This window comes from Somniosus microcephalus, unplaced genomic scaffold (genome assembly GCF_052327205.1).
Source record: "Somniosus microcephalus isolate GS21.2 unplaced genomic scaffold, FLI_Smic_1.0 unresolved_chr5, whole genome shotgun sequence".
In the NCBI taxonomy this organism is placed as follows: domain Eukaryota; kingdom Metazoa; phylum Chordata; class Chondrichthyes; order Squaliformes; family Somniosidae; genus Somniosus; species Somniosus microcephalus.
The window spans coordinates 7,596,095-7,609,458 of NW_028225183.1; the positions used below are offsets into that span (position 1 = coordinate 7,596,095).

At 46.8% G+C, this 13,364-nt stretch overlaps 1 non-coding gene across 1 annotated transcript; it reads right to left on the reverse strand.

Moving 5' to 3' along the window:
* Positions 1-11,905: 11,905 nt before the first annotated feature.
* Positions 11,906-12,069, reverse strand: LOC147087463 (U1 spliceosomal RNA). Its single transcript, XR_015075563.1, has one exon. It is a non-coding gene; the product is annotated as a U1 spliceosomal RNA (small nuclear RNA).
* Between the last annotated feature and the right edge of the window lie 1,295 nt (positions 12,070-13,364).

The following is a 13,364-nucleotide window of genomic DNA, read 5'->3' on the forward strand; positions in this document are numbered from 1 at the left end:
AATAAAAAGCTGTTCTGATTTACTAGCTCTGGTCTCGACTCCCACGTTTGCCGCGGTATCTCAACAATATAATGATATACCCTTTGACAAAACACTGCAATTAAAAGAGCTGGACATGCATATTTGCATATTGCCCTTAAAAGGAAAGGAACACTCCCTCAGTAACTTTCCTTCAGGCCACGGAATGTTCTCTGGAAATAAATCTCTCCTTATATGTTTTGCATCTGAAGTAAATATTTGTCATATCTTCATATGAAAAATAAATTGGCATCTGATGTGTTTGAAAAAACAATTTTCAAATTTTGCCCATAAAGACCGATAGGGACATAGTGAGGTTCTGGAGCATCAAGTCTTCATCACTTGTCACATTCACTCACTGTGGTTGAAATATTTCACCAATAAACCTGCCTTCTTTTGCATAAGCGGGTTTCTCATTGTTGTCTCATAATAGTCCTGTGAAGTGTCTTGGGACGTTTTAACTACGTTAAAGGTGCTATTGTGGCGGACCCACCAAGGGTCTCAGAACAATTGGTAATAATCCCTTTAACTACAGTAATGTGCAACCGCGGACTGCACCTTTAAACTGCCTGTTAACTGTACTGTATTGTGTTATCCTGCACTCCACGTGATGACGTCATGACGCCTGCACCCCTGATTACCATTTCTGCCTCGCCCAAGACGCCACTTCCATCGCAATTCGGCACTGGTTCTTCGAATAACGCCCCGTTTCCGCTGCCTGAGTTCCGTCGCCGTTCGGCCAGGATAATTAAGCCTCCCACTCGGTTAACAATGTCTGTTAAAGTGGATTCTGGGGGTGCGCCTGTGGCAGAGCCACCAAGGGTCTCAGAACAATTGGTAATAATCCCTTTAACTACAGTATAGTGCAACCGCAGACTGCACCTTTAAACTGCCTGTTAACTGTAATGTATTGTGTTTTCCTGCACTCCACGTGATGACGTCATGACGCTGCTCACGTGACCACCAGTGGCGCGAAGAACGTGATGACGTCATGACGTCAGCTTCCAGAATCTTCCAGTAGTCGTCGAGTGCCCAGCAAGCTGGAAAGACCTGTACACCGTTTCTCCTGTAGTTTCCCTGCTAACTTCGTTGTTCATTAAAACCTGTTGATTTGATTCATCGAGTCGAATGCCTTTAATCAGATAGGAACCTCCGTTCCTACATTGGTGGCCCCGATCTCGTCAGACAACTTTCGTCGAGGATGAACACGAACGCCATCGCCCGTAAACTGCCGCAGTTCTGGGAACAGCAGCCAGCAGCATGGTTTATCCAGGCAGAAGCACAGTTCGCTCTCCAGGAGGTCACAGCGGATGCGACCCGTTATTATTACGTGGTTGCCGCTCTCGACAGTGCCACGGTCTCACGGGTCATCAGCATCCTTGGAGGCCCACCGGAGGAGAGCAAGTACGAAGCGCTTAAAGCCCGTTTGCCACAGGTATTTGATCTTATTAAGTCAGAGCGAGCATGCAAGCTTATTTCCATGCCGGGCCTCGGAGACTCAAAACCATCAGAGCTGATGAGTCAAATGCTCACGCTGTTGGGTGCGGAACCCCAATGCTTTTTATTCCGTGAGCTTTTCCTCTGTCAGCTACCCAAACTGGTTCAGGATGCATTGGCCAACACAGCCATCACAGACGGTGCTCAAATCGCTGCAGAGGCAGACAAGAATTTTACTGTCACTCAGCAATGTTGTGCAGCCGTGAGGCACCTTTCCCCCACGTGAGAGAAAACCAGCCAGCCCCCGGCAGGATGGTGCGTGTACCACGCCCGTTTTGGCGCCAAAGCTCGATGCTGCTGGCCTCCTTGCAGTTTCCCTCAAGAATACAAAAAAAAACTCCAACAAGCCCGCGTCCTCCCGGACGGATGACAAGGTCTGAAAAGCACAGCAAGTTAGCTATGGCGGCGGGCTCAGTGGGCAAACTCATTTATGTTACGGATTCCGTCACAGGCCGCCGATTCCTGTGTGACACTGGTTCACAGTGCAGCATCCTCCCGGCTTCAATGCAGGACCTACTATCCGGCAGCCACGGGCCTTCCCTCGTGGCAGTTAATGGCACTGCCATGCGTACGTTCGGGAAACGGACGGCAAACTTAACCTTCGCCGGTCAATGTTTTGTCTGCGACTTTATTACAGCCAAGGTCTCACAGGCCATCCTGGGGGCCGATTTTTCTGCGCCAACGGTCTGCAGGTCGACGTCCAACACTGCCGACTTATTAATGCGTCCACTTTCCATGCAGTGCCCTGCCACTGCAGCAAAGCCATGTCCTGGTCGGTGGCCTGCGCGGTTCCTTCGCAAGACGGTTTTACGCGCCTGCTCGGCGAATTGCTGGAGCTCACCAGGCCCACTTTTTCGGCTACAAGCACTCGGCACGGGATGGAGCACCATATCGCCATGACCGGAGCACCAGTTTATGCTCAGCCGTGGTGATTAGAAGCCGGCAAGCTGGCAGCCGCAAAGGATGAGTTCCAGACCATGGAGCGCCTCGGGATCATCTGGCGTTCGGACAGCCCTTGGTCTTCCCCACTGCACATAGTACCCAAACCAGGCGGCGGATGGCGACCTTGCGGGGATTACAGACGCTTAAACAACGCCACGACACCGGACACGTACCCTATTCCCCAAATCCAAGATTTTTCGGCTCATCTGGCTGGAAACGCTATATTTTCTAAAGTGGACCTCGTTCGTGGATATCACCAAGTTCCGGTGCACCCTCCAGACGTCCCCAAAACGGCAGTCATCACTCCGTTCGGCCTTTTTCAGTTCCTCCGCATGCCATTCGGTCAGAAAAATGCAGCTCAAGCATTCCAGCGTTTGATGGACTCTGTATTACGGGACCTACCCTTCATTTTTGTCTATTTGGATGACATCCTAATAGCCAGTAAGGATTGGACAGCTCACATGGCCCATTTACGTACACTTTTCGCCCGACTCAGCCAACACGGCCTTATTGCCAATCCGGCCAAATGCACGTTCGGAGTATCCTGCATTGATTTCCTGGGACACAGGATTACCCCAGAAGATGCCGTCCCACTAGCCACCAAGGTAGAGGCAGTTACCGCATTCCCGCAGCCTCGCACGGTCAAATACCTGCAAGAGTTCTTGGGGATGGTAAATTTTTATCATCGTTTCATCCCCAAAGCGGCCCGGTTGATGCAGCCTCTGTACGAAGCACTAAAGGGAAAGGCGGGCAAGAATGTTCTCACTTGGACACTGCAAATGGACCAGGCATTCCGCGATACAAAGGCGGCATTGGCAGATGCAACTATGCTGGCACATCCACTTCCGGGAGCGATGGTTGCCCTCACTACGGATGAATCCGACTACACCATCGGAGCAGTTCAAGAGCAATGGGTCAACGGGGGATGGCAACCAACTGCGCACGAACGAGCAAAAGTATAGCACTTTTGACAGAGAGCTGCTAGCCCTGTTTTTGGACATCAGGCATTTCCGTTTCCCCCCAGAAGGCCGCCCGTTCACTGTCGAATGGCACAAGAAGGTATTCCAGGCAATCCACGGGTTATCTCCCCCGGGGATGCGGGCTTCTCAACGGCTACTGTCCCGCAAATTCGTTTGGAAAAGCATGCATTTGGACGTCCGAGACTGGACAAACAATTGCGTTGATTGCCAAAAGTCCAAAGTTCACCGTCACGTCAAGGCCCCGCTGGCAGATTTCCCGGTGCCTGAGCGCCGTTTCGACTATGTTCACGTGGATTTAGTAGGCCCCCTTCCCGGGTCATTTGGATTCACACACCCCCTGACAGTCGTAGACCGGACCACCAGGTGGCCAGAGGCGATTCCCTTGGCCGCCACCACCGCAGCAGATGTAGCCAGGGCGTTTCTTTCATCGTGGGTGGTTCATTTTGGGGTGCCATCGGACATCTCCTGGGACCGCGGTCCGCAATTTAACTCAGAGCTGTGGAACGCAGTGGCGCAAGGCCTGGGTACCAAGCTGCACTGTACCACCGCGTACCATCCACAGGCGAATGGTCTGTGCGAAACGTTTCATCGGTCCCTCAAAGCATCCCTCCGTGCCAGCCTGAGAGGACCCAACTGGGTGGATAGGCTCCCATGGGTAATGCTAGGCCTCCGGACAGCACCAAAGGAGGATCTTCAGTCTTCATCGGCTGAGATGGTTTATGGCCAGACACTCAGACTGCCAGGTGACTTCCTACCTCCGCACACCAAAACATGGTCTGCAGCTCAACAGCTCCTACTTCATCAGGAGGCGGCTAGGAATTTTAGGCCCATCCCAACCTCGCAGCATGACCTGCAGAGACCTTACGTTCCGACAGAGCTCATGAGTTAGGACTATGTCTTTATTCGACAAGATGGTCACAGAGACCCACTCAAGCCACCGTATACCGGACCTTTTCATGTCATCTCATCAGGGGAAAAGTTCTTCACAGTCAAAGTCGGTGGAAAGTCTGATACTGTTTCTGTCGACCGGCTCAAACCAGCCCACCTGGATTGGACTGAGCCTGTCGTGGCTGCCCAACCGCCTCGCCATGGCCGACCGCCGTTAGCCACCAGACCAGCTGTGCCTCAACCCACCGTCGAACAGCCGGATTCGGCCTCTGACGCGCCTGCACCCCTGACTAACGTTTCTGCCTCACCCAAGATGCCGCTTCTGTCGCAATCCGGCACTGGTTCTTCGAATAACGCCCCGTTTCCGCTGCCTGAGTTTCGTCGCCGTTCGGCCAGGATAATTAAGCCTCCCACTCGGTTGACAATGTCTGTTAAAGTGGATTCTGGGGGTGCGCCTGTGGCAGAGCCACCAAGGGTCTCAGAACAATTGGTAATAATCCCTTTAACTACAGTATAGTGCAACCGCGGACTGCACCTTTAAACTGCCTGTTAACTGTACTGTATTGTGTTTTCCTGCACTCAACGCGATGATGTCATGACGCTGCTCACGTGACCACCAGTGGCGCGGAGAACGTGATGACGTCATGACGTCAGCTTCCAGAATCTTCCAGTAGTCGTCGAGTGCCCAGCAAGCTGTATAGACCTGTATGCCGTTTCTCCTGTAGTTTCCCTGCTAACGTCGTTGTTCATTAAAACGTGTTGATTTGATTCATCGAGTCGAATACTTCATTCAGCTAGGAACCTCCGTTCCTACACTATATAAATACAAGTTGCTGTTGTCGTTTGCAAACTTTCTCACTCTTTTCAGTATGATCATTCAGCATAATCATAGTGATTAAATGATATCAGGAAATGCCACATTAAGAGCTTAGAGACGGAGGTGGAAAATAAATATCCCTTTATGTTGTTATATGTAAGGGAGACACCGGAAATATTGAAGTATTCAAGCCAACAGTGCAGCAATCCTAACTTCCTTCAGCATGGTCAGTGCTTGCAGTAAGGCTTTCACCTGTTCCATTTCAGTCTTGCCTTAAATCAAAATGATGTTCTGTAGCAGGAAATATCAGCAGGACCTTCTAAGAACTGTGGCATTTTCCTTTGCAAACAACATGAGAGATCTGTCCGATGATGAGAGATGGGCCTATACCAGGAAGCAGGTAAATGATTGGTTGGTGAGAACTTCTCTCTTTTTTTAAACTTGATCTCTGTGGTTTATAGATTCTAAGGTCTCTCTGGTGTTGCGGGGATTGTTGGTAAACCAGTTAACTGTAGTGTAATTAGTGGGATTGATCGATTTAATTTAAATTCAATTAATTAAAGGGTAATTCATGGCAGGACAGCTCGGCCACGTGATATGCTCCTCCTGCGATATGTGGTAACTAAGGGACACTTCCTGTGTCCCTGACAACTACATGTGCAGGAAGTGCATCCAGCTGCAGCTACTGACAGACCGCATTGCAGCACTGGAGCTGCGATTGTATGCATACTGGAGCGTTCATGATGCTAAGGACATCGTGAATAGCACGTTTACGGAGTTGGACACACCGCAGGTAGAGGTTGGACAGGAAGAAAGGGAATGGGTGTCCTACAGGCGGAGTACTAGGTGCAGGCAGGTAGTGCAGGAGTCCCCTGTGGCCATCCCTCTCTCCAACAGATACACCACATTGAGTGCTGTTGGGGGGATGTCTTATCAGAGGAAGGCAGGAGCAGCCAAATTCCTGGCACCAGGGGTGGCTCTGCTGCGCAGAATGGGAAGAAAAAGAGGGGTAGATCTACAGTAATAGGGGATTCTAGTGTAAGGGGAATAGATAGGTGTTTCTGCGGCCACAAACGAGACTCCAGGATGGTGTGTTGCCTCCCTGGTGCAAGGGTCAAAGATGTCTCCGAGCGGCTGCAGAACATCCTGGAAGAGGAGGGTGAACAGCCAGTTGTCGTGGTGCATATAGGCACCAAGGATATAGGTAAAAAGCGGGATGAGGTCCTAAAAGCGGAATATAGGGAGTTAGGAGATAAATTTAAAAGCAGGACCTCAAGATTGCTACCAATGACACGTGCTAGTCAGAGTAGAAATAGAAGGATACTTCAGATGAATACATGGCTAGAGGAATGGTGCCAGGGGGAAGGATTCATGCTCCTGGGACATTGAACCCGGTTCTGGGGGAGGTGGGACAAGTTCAATCCAAACGGTTTACACCTGGGCAGGGCTGGAACCGATGTCCTAGGGTGAGTGTTTCCTAGTGCTGTGAGGGACGGTTTAAACTAAAATGGCAGGGGGTTGGTACCTTAGCAGGGAGACAGAGGAAAGGCAACCAAGGATAAAAGCAAAAGATCGGAAAATGAAAAACAAAAGTGGCAGTCAGAGAAATCAACGGTTTAAATCAAATGTGGCCACAGTAAATAATAATTCTAATAGGTCTAAGAGCGTTAAAAAAACAAGACTTAAGGCATTGTTTCTTAATGCGAGGAGCATTTGTAATAAGGTGGATGAATTGGCTGTGCAAATAGTGGTAAAAAAATATGATTTGGTTGGGATTACGGAAACGTGGCTCAAGGATGGCCAAGACTAGTAACGCAACATCCAGGGGTATTCGCTATTCAGGAAAGATAGGCAAAAAGGAAAGGGAGGTGGGGTAGCATTACTGGTTAAAGAAGGGATTAACACAATTGTAATGAAGGATATTAGCTCTGATGATGTGGAATCTGTATGGGTAGAATTCAGAAATACTAAAGGAAAAAAAAAACGTTAGTGGGAGTGGTATATAGACCTACAAAAATTAAGGCGGAGGTTGGGGATGGTATTAAAAGAGACATTAAAGAAGCAGGCAATAAGGGCACAGCAGTCATCATGGGTGACTTTAATCTACATATAGATTGGGCCAACCAAATTAGTAACAATACTGTGGAGGTGGAATTCCTGGAGTGTTTACTGGATGGTTTCCTGGACCAATCTGTTGAGGAACCAACCAGAGATCCGGCCATCTTAGACTGGGTATTATGTAACGAGAAAGGATTAATTAGCAATCTTATTGTACGAGGCCACTTGGGTCGGAGCGAACATAATATGATCGAATTCTTCATTAAGATGGAGAAAGAAGTAGTTGACTCAGAGACAAGGGTCCTCAATTTAAATAAAGGAAACTACGATGGTCTGAGGACCGAGTTGGGTAGGATTGATTGGGGAATGGCACTCAAAGGGTTGACGGTGGATAGGCAATGGCAAACATTCAAAGGCCGAATGGATGAGCTACAGAATTTGTTCATCCCAGTTGGCATAAAAATAAAACAAAAAAGGTGACTCAATCGTGGCTAACAAGGGAAATTAGCGATAGCATAAGATCCAAGGAGAAGACATATAAATTGAACAGAAAAAGCAAAATCCTGAGGACTGGGAGCAGTTTAGGATTCAACAAAGGAGGACAAAGGGATTCATTAACAAAGTGAAAATAAAATATGAGTGTAAGCTTGCGAGGAAGATAAAAACTGACAGTTAAGCTTTTAAAGACATGTGAAGAGAAAAAGATTGGTGAAGTCAAGCGTAGGTCCTTTACAGTCAGAATCAGGGGAATTTATAATGGGGAACAAAGAAATGGCAGACCAACTAAATACATATTTTGGTTGTGTCTTCACAAAGGAGGACACAAATAACCTCCCAGTGATGCCAGGGAACATAGGGTCTGATGAAAGGGTGGAACAGAAAGAAATCAGTATTTGTAGGGAAATGGTGTTAGGAAAAATGATGGGACTGAAGGCCAATAAATCCCCAGGGCCTGAAAATCTACATCCCAGGGTACTTAAGGAAGTGGCCCTTGAAATAGTAGATGCATTGCTGGTCATCTTCCAGAACTCGATAGACTCTGTAACAGTACCCATGGATTGGAGGGTAGCTAATGCTACCCCACTATTCAAAAAAGGTGGTAGAGAAAAAGCGGGGAATTATAGACCGGTAAGCCTGACATTGGTAGTGGGGAAAGTGCTGGAGTCCATTCTAAAATATGTAATAGCAGAGCACTTGGAAAGCAGAGATAGGATCGGACAAAGTCAACATGGATTTACAAAAGGTAAACCATGCTTGACTAATCTAATGGAATTTTTTGAGGATGTAACTGGTAAAGTAGATAATGGTGAACCAGTGGATGTGGTGTATTTGGACTTTCAGAAGGCTTTCGATAAGGTCCCACATAAGAGATTAGCGTGCAAAATTAAGGCACATGGGATTGGGGGCAAGGCATTGACTTGTTTAGAGAACTGGTTGGCGGATAGAAAGCAAAGAGTTGGAATAAACGGGTCGTTTTCCGAGTGGCAGGCAGTGACTAGTGGGGTAATGCAAGGATCGGTCCTAGGACCCCAGCTGTTCACGAGGGAATTGGATGCAATATCGCCAAATTTGCAGATGACACAAAGCTGGGTGGGAGTGTATGCTGTGAGGTGGATGACGTGAAAATCCCGTACGATTTGGACAGGTTGGGTGATTGGGCAGTAACATGGCAAATGCACTATAATGTGGATAAATGTGAGGTTATCAACTTTGGTGGCAAGAACAGGAAGGCAGATTATTATTTGAATGGCAATAGTTTGGGAGAAGGGGAAGTGCAAAGAGACCTGGGTGTTCTTGTGCACCAGTCGTTGAAGGTAAGCATGCAGGTGCAGCAGACGGTTAAGAAGGCAAATGGTATGTTGGCCTTCGTAGCAAGAGGGTTCGAGTACAGGAACAAGGATGTGTTCCCACATTTGTACAGGGCCTTGGTGGGACCGCACCTTGCGTATTGTGTGCAGTTTTGGTCGCAATACCTGCGGAAGGACGTCCTTGCCATGGAAGGAGTGCAGTGAAGATTCACCAGGCTGATACCTGGGATGGCATGAATGACGTATGAGGAGAGATTGTGTCGATTGGGCTTATGCTCACGGGAGTTCAGAAGATTGAGAGGGGATCTCATCGAAACCTTTAAAATTCTGTCAGGCCTGGACAGACTAGATGCAGGAAGAATGTTTCTGATGGCCGGGGAGTCCAGAATCAGGGGTCATAATCTAAGGATAAGGGGTAAGCCATTTAGGACTGAAATGAGGAGTAATTTCTTCTCCCAGATAGTGCTGAACCTGTGGAATTCTCTGCCACAGAGAGCGGTGGAGGCCAGTTCACTAAATATATTCAGGAAAGAGTTGGATATATTTCTTCAGGCTAAAAGGATCAAGGGATATCGGGACGAGGCAGGGACAGGGTACTGAAGTTGGATGATCAGCCATGAACTCATTGAATGGCGGAGATGGCTCGAGGGGCCGAATGGCCTACTCCTGCTTGCCTTTTCTATGTTTCTATGTTTATATACTCTCGGGAGTTTAGAAGAATGAGAGATGATCTCATTGAACCATACAAGATTCCGAAAGGGATTGAAATGTTAGATGCTGAGAGGTTGTTTCCCTTGGCTGGAGTGTCTAGAACTAGGGGGCATAGTCTCAGGATAAGGGGTCGGCCATTTGAGACCCAGATGAGGAGGAATTTCTTCACTCAGAGGGATGTGCATATTTGGAATTCTCTGCCCCAGAGGTCTGTGAATGCTGAGTGTTTGAGTATATTCAATGCTGAGATAGATAGATATTTAAGGCTCAAGGGGCCGCATGGCTCTAACCACAAACACTCATCAATACATAAAGAAGTAACAGAAAAGGGTTACTTCTGCATAAACCCTGCTGCCCGTATCGTAACTCGCACGAAGTCTCGTTCACCCATCACACCCTGTGCTCGCTGACCTGCATTGGGTCACGGTCCAGCAATGCCTCGATTTAAAATTCTCACGTTTTCAAATCCCTGCTGGGGCTCGCCCCTCCATTTCCTGTAACCTCCAACCAAAACACACTACAGCCAATACAGACTTCAAGGCCAAGCGGAAACGCAGCCTTCTGCAGGTCCCGTGCATCCGGTGAGCCGGCATTTAAAATGAAATAACGTGCATGTGCTGAATTTTGAATAGGTCGCACAGCTCATTGACGGGGCCCGGCAGGCCAAAGAAACAAGCCAGAGGGACCATTGCCCAGAACTCTCCGAGATCATATAATAGAATGGCTGCAGCACAGAAGGAGGCCATTTAGCCTGTCGAGACAATGCCAGCTCTCTGAAAGAGCACCTCAGCTAGTCCCAATCCCACACCCTTTCCCCATAGACCTGCAATTTTTTTCCTTTCAGGTCCATATCCAATTCCCTTTTGAAAGCCACAATTGAATCTGCCTCCAGCACCCTTTCAGGCAGTGAATTCCAGATGCTATCCACAAGATACGTAATTTATTTTCCCTCATTTTGCCTTTGATCTCTGTGCTCCTGCAATTCGGGCCTCTTGCGTATTCCTATTTTATTTGCTTCACCTTTGACCAGCGTGCTTTCAGCTGCCTTGGCCCTAAAATCAGGAGTTCCCTCCCAAAACTTCGCCACTTCCCGCTCTCTCCTCCTTTAAGATGCACCTTAAAACCTACCTTTTCGACCAAGCTTTTGCTCATCTGTCCTAATATCTCAAACACAAAAGCAAAATACTGCGGATGCTGGAAATCTGAAAGAAAAAACGAAAATGCTCCAAATACTTGCAAGTCAGGCAGCATCTGTGGAGAGAGTAACAGAGTTGCTGGAGAGAAGTGTAGAACTTCATCAAGGTTCTGACGAAGGGTCTTCGACCTGAAACGTTAACCCTGTTTTTCTCTCTCCACAGATGCTGCCTGACCTGCTGAGTTTTTCCGGCATTTTCTGTTTTTAAGTCCAATATCTTTTTGTGCGGCAGGGTGTGAATTTTTTTTGATAACGCTCCTGTGGAGTGCCTTGGGACGTTTTACTCTGTTACTAGTGCTATATAAATACAAGATAACAAGTCAATAAGGAGAAACTGTTTCCAGTGTCAGTTACAGGGGACATTTGCGGAAGAACCAGTAGGAAGTTTCCCAGACTCCCCTTCGATGAGGTGAAAAACACTAATGCAGCAAATTGTTGTGAGTGCCTGGAATGCTCTTGGGAAAGGGTGGTTGAAGCAAATTGAATAGTAATGCTGAAAAGGTAATTTGGATAATATTTGATGGTAAAATAATTGCAGGGATTTGTTGAAAGAACAGAGGAGTATGATTAATTGGATAGCCCTTTGAAAGAGCCAGTCGAGATACGATGGGCCGAATGACCTGGTTCTGTGCTGTATCATTGTTTCGGTAGTTAACAATGTTAAACATTTTGCCAAAGTGCAGAGTTGGCATGCAGCTTTGAAAGTCTGGTTGTACACAGTGTGGACATGTAAGAATGAATAATTTTTGATTTTTTGTGCAAAATATGCAATTTCTTAGTTGTAAAAATGAATATAAATGTAAGCGTAGAGAGGAAATGAAATGTGAGCTTTGGGAATCGCTTATGAGTGGATTTGAATAGGCTGTGTTTTGGAGAAAGGCTGTTTTGCTACACAGCTCCCTCAGACGGAAACAAAGCAAAGTTAGGATTTAAAGCAAAATAACAGTGCATTTGAGAGGTTAGTTAAAAGTCTAATTTTAACTGTAAAGCCAGGGGGATAGCGCGAACGCAATCTCCCACTTCCATAAATTTTGCAGTCGAGTATCTCGCATTTGGGGACAGCAAAGGCGTCAGCACACCCGAAGTGCAATAGGCTAACCTCGTTCTAGAAGAACCACCATCATGAACTTAGTTTCTCCCCTGCCAGGTAAGTATGCTTTCTATTGGCACACAGTGCCTCGCCACATCATTCACTGCCTCTTACCGTCTCAACGACTCATTTTTTATGATCAAAATTCCACTTCATTCAGAAAGTGCTGTTGTTTTCTCATGTCGATTCTGCTAAAATATTGCAATATATAATGAAATACCATTTGACAAAACGCTGCAATAATAAAGTGACGGACATGCCTATTTGCATATTGCACTTAAAAGGAAAGGTCCGCTCCCTCAGTAACTTTTCTTCAGGCCACGGAAAATTTCCTGGAAATAAATCTCTCCTTATATGTATTGCATCTGAAGTAAATGTTTGTCTTATCTTCATGTGAACAATAATTCGGAATCTGATGTGTTTGAAAATGCAATTTTCAGGTTTTGCCAATAACGACCGATTGGGTCATAGTGAGGTTCTGGCCCATCAAGTCTCCATCACTTGTCACATTCACTCACTGTGGTTGAAATATTTCACCAATAAATCTTCCTTCTTTTATTTAAGCGGGTTTCACATTGTTGTATCATTATAGTACTGTGAAGTGTCTTGGGACGTTTTAACTATGTTAAAAGCGCTATATACACACAGGTTGTTGTTGTCGTTTGCAATATTTCTCACTCTTTTCAGTATGATCATTCAGTATAATCATAGTGATTAAATGATATAAGGAAATTCCACATTAAGAGCTTAGAGACGGAGGTGGAAAATAAATATACCTTTATGTTGTTATATGTAAGGGGACACCGGAAATATTGGAGTATTCGAGCCAACAGTGCAGCAATCCTAACTTCCTCCAGCTTGGTCAATGCTTCCAGCAAGGCGTTCTCCTGTTCCATTTCAGTTTTGCCTTAAATCAAAATGATGTCCTGTAGCAGAAGATATCAGTAGGACCTTCTAAGAACTGAGGCATTTTCCTTTGCAAACAATATGAGAGGGCTGTCCTATGATGGGAAATGGGCCGATACTCTCGGGTGCTTAGAAGAATGAGAGGTGATCACATTGAACCATACAAGATTCTGAAAGGGATTGAAATGGTACAGGCTGAGAGGTTGTTTCCCTTGGCTGGAGTGTTTAGAACTAGGGGGCATAGTCTCAGGTTAAGGGGTAGCCATTTAAGACCGAGATGAGGAGGAATTTCTTCACTCAGAGGGTTGTGCATCTTTGGAATTCTCTGCACCAGAGGGCTGTGAATGCTGAGTGTTTGAGAATATTCAAGGCTGAGATAGATTGATTTTTATGGCTCAACAGGCCGCATGGCTCTAACCACACACATTCATCAATACATAAAGAAGTAACAGAA